The following is a 5,902-nucleotide window of genomic DNA, read 5'->3' on the forward strand; positions in this document are numbered from 1 at the left end:
CTGGGCCCATCAAGGGAGAAGAGCAACCAGTGGCACTTGTAGGAGATCCCCGTCTGGAATGGTGGAGGTAGCACAGGCACCATGAGGCCGAACAGAGGAGCAGCACCAAGCCAGTGAGGCAGTACATAGGGTTTTGCAGTCCAGAGAGTAAGGCTGAAAGGCTGAGGATCAGAGAAAGGCATGCCTGGTTGTGGGCAAAGAAGAGGCGCTGCTAGGGACAAAGGACTGCATCCTTTGTGTTTTCTGATACTGTGTGATGACTTCTCTCATAAACCCTCATCATCGTGGCGATTATCTGTGAGTTCTGTGAGTCACTGTGACTGATTCTTGAACCTGGAAGAGAAGCAGAATGCCGAGTGTGGAATGGTTGGTGTCAGAAGAAGGTGAAGGAGGACGGAGAGTGGAGGAATGCCTGAGCTCCGCCCTGTGGCAACTGGGCTTTAGCTGGCGTGGCGCTGGCGTCTCGTTCTCCTTGCTGAAGCCAGAGGAAGGCAGATGTGGCCCTACGGCATTTCTTCCCCACTATACCCTTGCTTGGGGTAACGCGACTGCACAAGACCTCTTCAGAGTGTTGACAAGTGCGGGTGTTATTTCGAGGACTACGATGCACCTGACCCAAGACATGGTCTTTCCAATCGCCTTGGGTGCATGAGAAGGCTGGACACTGAATAAGGAAGACTGAAGAAGAAGCAATGCATCTGAATTGTGGGACTGGGGGACAGTAGTGAAAGGACCATGGACTGCCCGAAGGACAAACAAGTGGACCTTGGAAGAAGTATGGCCGGGGTGCTCCTTAGAGGCAAGGATGGTGAGACTTCGTTTTGTATACTTCGGACATATTGTCAGGAGAGACCCGTCCCTGGAAAAGGACTTCAAGCTTGGTAAACTAGAGGGGCAGCAAAAACAAGGAAGACCCTCAAGGAGACAGAGTGACACAGTGGCTGCAACAATGGGCTCAAGGATAGGGCCATGGGTGAGGATGGCATCGGGTGGGCAGTGTTCTGCGCTGTCGTGCGTAGGGTGGCCATGTGTCAGAACCGCCTTGATGGCACCGCAGCACAGCCGCATGCTCTTCAACGCTGGAGTCAAGAAGCCCTGCTCTGCACCGCCTTGCCTCAGCACCAACATCCTCCTCGTTGATAATTAATTGGTATGGAGTCCCCATGGTGGGTGCTGAAAACAGTTAATGATATGTGCTGCTAAGGGAAGGGTTGAAAAGTCCGTAGAACTGAGTCTATCCAGATGTGAGTCAAAAGAAAGGCCTGGTGACCTGTTTTTGAAAAGCCAAGCATTGGAAACCCAGTAGAGTGCCATCCTCAGGCAAACATGAGGGCACCATGAGTTGAAATCAAGTCCGGGGCAACTCTTTCTGTTCACCGGTTGCCATGTGGGTGTTGACTACTGCCCTGCTGTCTCAGGACAGCCTCAAGGATGCAGCAATCCTTCCTTTCAATGGACTTGATCTCTTGGCGACAATCGATTCACCTGCTATTCCTTTTACATCGTCCCCAGACACTGAGCTGTGTACACAGCAGGAGCCTAATAAATACTTAAAGAATCATGTATCAGATTGGTAAAATTTGCAACTCCAGATGAAAGTCAAATGATGTTGTTAGCTGAAATATTAAATGGTTGTGTCTAGCTGTACTGTCCCTTCCACTAGCATGAAGAATTAAAAAGGAGTCAAACCTCTGTGTGTGCGTGCCCATACCAGGATTTATGTGCATACAAAGTGTTGTAGAAGGGAAATCCCTTTGTTTCAAATGACATGCCAGCCTTGTTCAATGACGAGTAGGCAGAAATACCAAGGGTGTTTCAAGATTCTTAGAGCTATTAATCTCTTTTAGGCAAGCTCCAGCTATTAGAAATTGATATTTGCCATTAAGAAGAAATTCACATTTTAAAACCCTAACCCTAACTCAAACCACCCTAAAACAACCAGTGTAATCAACCACAAGATGTTTAGAATAGCCTTCTCTTTGGAGTCAGGGCAGTGAGACTTAATTTGACACATCCTAAGACAGTCCTCACTAATGAGAATGCCATTACTGGACCCTTCTGAGAAATGGAAGGCAGGTGGACCATTCTACCGGGAAAAATAAGCACAGCAAAATGTGGGGCTAGGGTTAAAAAAAGCAGCAGCTAAAACCGAATAAAAAGCAGATTCGCTGCTGAACAAAATGATTGGTGTCTGCATACGATTGCTGAGATTGCGGGAGTTTGAATACAAATGCATCCCTTTCAAGCAATGGAGAGTAGGAGAAATTATCAAGCTGAACAGAGATGACTGTGAGCAAATAAAAATCGTCAACCTTTGGAAATTACTATGAGGGAAATTTTCCATTTTAAGCCTGAAAGAATTGCCAAAAAACTGATGAAGTACGTTTCAGATCCTTTCTGCTTGATTTGTCTTCATATTTAGCAAATACATATATATTTAATCGAATTTGAGTATGTTTATTGCACACATGGGTGAAAAACAGTAACATGTACATTTCCCATGACCTTGTGAAGCATACAAAGCAGGGTAGAATAAGAATTTTCCCTCTCCTCTCTCTTTGCCTGGAATAAATCATACATTGCTCTGCTGTTATTAAACCATTTTTCAGTAGCTCAGCTCCCAGCATTAACATGAATAAATCTGGTCTCTTGGTATAGAAAGCACTTCACTACTTTCTTTAACTTTCTTAACCACATCCACTCCTTCGGTAAGCTGACATGCACATACACATACAATTAGATGTGTCCATCTCTTAATTCTTAGCAAACTGTTCATTCTTCAAACTCAAAAACTGACTGCCATTGAATCGGTTCTGACTTATAGGACAGAGCAGAACTGCTTCCTTGAGTTTTGGAGACTAAATCCTTATAGGAGTAGACAGCCCCATCTTTCTCCAGAGGAGCAGAGGGTGGCTTTGAACTGTAGACCTGGGGGTTAGCAGCTTAATAGCTTATAAGTTATGCTAATGTACATTAGTTAGAACTGGTCTTCTGAGTCCATATTTTGCCTTCCTATCAATTTCCTTCTATCTAAAACATTGCAAATGCTTTCTTTTCTAGCACCCAAGTTAATTCTTTAATATGGGTGCTCTGATATAATTGATATTGAATCATTTACCTGCTTCTAGTTCTTTGTATCAAGCCTTCCTGTGAGCTCTGATGACGAAAAGTGAACCAATTGAACAGAGTTTGAATTCTTGGTGAGCTTCATCATTCAAGCCACCAGAATGCTCTAAGATGCACGCGGTCTCCCAGGAGAATTTCTTCCAGCTGCTTCTTGAAGCCACACCCCAGCTCCACTCATCATCGACACGCAGGGGCAGCAGTCCAGCCCCTGTGTCCATTCATCTTGTTGAGGGTCTTCCTCTTTTGCTGACCCTTGACTTGACCAAGCATGGCAGGTCAAGAGCAGGGATTGGCTTCCCCTGACAAAAGTGTTCAATCCCCATCCTCACCTCTAAGGAGCATTCGGACTATCTTTCCTCCAAGACATAGCTGCCTGTTCTGCTAGCATATCATTTCAGTTGTCATCACCAACACCATAATTCAGATGCATCAACTCTTCTGCTCTCTTCCGTATTCATTGTCCCGCTTTCGCCTGCATCTGAGATGACTGACAATACCATGGCTTGGGTCCGCTGTGTAGGAGCCCTGGTGGCATAGTGGTTTTAGGGGGGCTTCTACCCACAAGTTCAGCAGTGCAAAACCCTCAGCAGCTCCAAGGGCGGAAGGCAGGACTTTCTAGTCCCGTAAAGAACTGCAGGCTCAGAAATTCAGAGGAGCAGTTCTATCCTGTCTTATAGGGTTGCTAGGTCTTGACTCAATGGCAGTGAGTTTGATTTGCCGGGGAAGGGGGTGGGGGATGTGCAGGGGCTAGATTAGGTGCACCCTAGTCCTCAAAGTGACATCTTTAACACTTTAAAGAGGGGTTTTGTGGCAGCAGATTTGCCTAATGCAGTACATCATTTGATTTCTTGACTGCTGTCTCTATGAGATGATTATGAATCGAGGCAAAATGAAACCCTTGACAATCTTAATCTTTTCTCTATTTATGATGCTGTCTATTGGTCCAGTTGTGAGGATTTTGTTTACTTTGTATTGAGTAATCCACAATGAAGGTTGTAGTCTATGATATTCATCACTAAGTTCCTCAAATCATCTTGGCTTTCAGCAAGCCAGGTGGGTCACCTGTATATCACAGGTCGTTATTAGCCCTCCTCCAACACAGGTGCTGTGTTCTTATTTAGTCTAGCTTCGCAGATTCTTTCCTCAGCAACAATAAGTATGGTGAAAGGACACAACCGAGATGTGCACTTTTTGAACATTCTATTTGATTGACTTTGTCTTCGTCCACATTCAGGCTCCATCTGAGTACAAAGGCATATTCTAGAATTGCCTTTATTTCCACAGATGTAGTCAGTTTGGTTCCAGTATATTCCATCTGGAGAAATCCATGCAAAGATAGTCATCATTTATATTGTTGAAAAAGCGATATCTTCCATGAAGAAGTCATTAGTATTGCAAAAGTCTGTCATGCAATCCCTATTTTCCAACAACCAATCCTTCCTCTCTGTTTCCAACTTTCCAATTATTCCAATAACCAGCTATTTTAATTCATCTTGAATGCATATTTGATCAATTTCATTCTGAAGACATTGGCAAAATTGTTCAATTTCTCCCACACAGGCTGTAGTGGTTGGTAAATAAATATGAATAATTGTTGTATTAATAGGTCATCCTTGTAGACATATATGTGATATTGTTCTATCACATGCAGAATTATATTTCAAGATTGTACTTTGAATATTCTTTTTTTTTTTCAATTAGCTATAATTGCGCCTCAGATAAACCTCACTGGCTACAATATTGCCACTACACAAAGCTGAATATTCTTTTTAATGATGACTGGAGTGCCATTGCTCTTGAATTGACCATTTTTGACATAGCAAACCATAATACTGTCCAATTTAAAAGGGCCCATACTTGTCTATTTCAGTTCACTGATGCCTGGGATAGCGATTTTTACACATTCCATTTAATTTTGAATAACTTCTAATTTTCCAGGATTCATATTTTGTATGTTCATGTTTTGATTATTAATGGATGCTTGTGGCTACTTCCTCTCATTCTGAGTCACGCTTCATCAGCAAAGGAAGGGCCCTGAAACGCTGCTTTATCCGTGTCATAAAGCTCAGCTTTACTTTGAGGAGGCAGCTCCTCTCTTATCATTTTGAGTGCCTTCCGGGTCCGCTGCTATTCACAAGATTTTCAGTAGCCAATTTTTCAAAGTGGACCGCCTCTTTCTCTTCTCAGTTTGTGCTTATTCTGGAAGCTCCCTTACCAACTGTTCCCCATGCGTGACCCTGCTGGTATCTGGAATATAGGCGCACAGCTTCCAGCAGCACAACAAGACACAGGCCATGATGATAGGAAAAATTGACAGATGAGTGGGGATCTATTACATGTACATATCATTATGTAGACAATTATATACACATAATAGATGATAAGTTTATCTACTTTATAGGGGTGTTATGAGGATTAAATGAGTTAATAGAGATAAAGCACTTCGAATAGTGCCTGGTTATCTGCTATGATTGTCATGATCATCCTTGTTGTCGTTGCTGTGCAATTGTCTCTGCGTTACACTGTTCCTGTGCATTAAGCAACTCGGCTCTACAGGATGGCAGCTTCTTCCTTGTCATTGTGTTTAACCTACATTCTAGGAGCACTAGCCAAGTGCCAGTCACGATGCTAAGCTCTTGGCAAACATGGTCTCATTTTCTCAACCTAAACAGAATAAACACTATTATAATCCAGTTTTCTAGATGAGTAGTTCCTAGTGGTGCAAAAGACTCATGTGCTCAGCTGCTAAGGGAAAGGATGGAGGCTTTAGTCCACC

The 5,902-nt window shown here is 43.4% G+C and overlaps 1 pseudogene; it reads right to left on the reverse strand.

The window, feature by feature from the left end:
- Positions 1 to 4,760: 4,760 nt before the first annotated feature.
- LOC115869411 lies at positions 4,761 to 4,884 on the reverse strand (annotated as a pseudogene).
- Positions 4,885 to 5,902: the final 1,018 nt, after the last annotated feature.

Source organism: Echinops telfairi, unplaced genomic scaffold, assembly GCF_000313985.2.
Source record: "Echinops telfairi isolate 266 unplaced genomic scaffold, ASM31398v2 ScPeMD7_25;HRSCAF=90, whole genome shotgun sequence".
Lineage (NCBI taxonomy): Eukaryota > Metazoa > Chordata > Mammalia > Afrosoricida > Tenrecidae > Echinops > Echinops telfairi.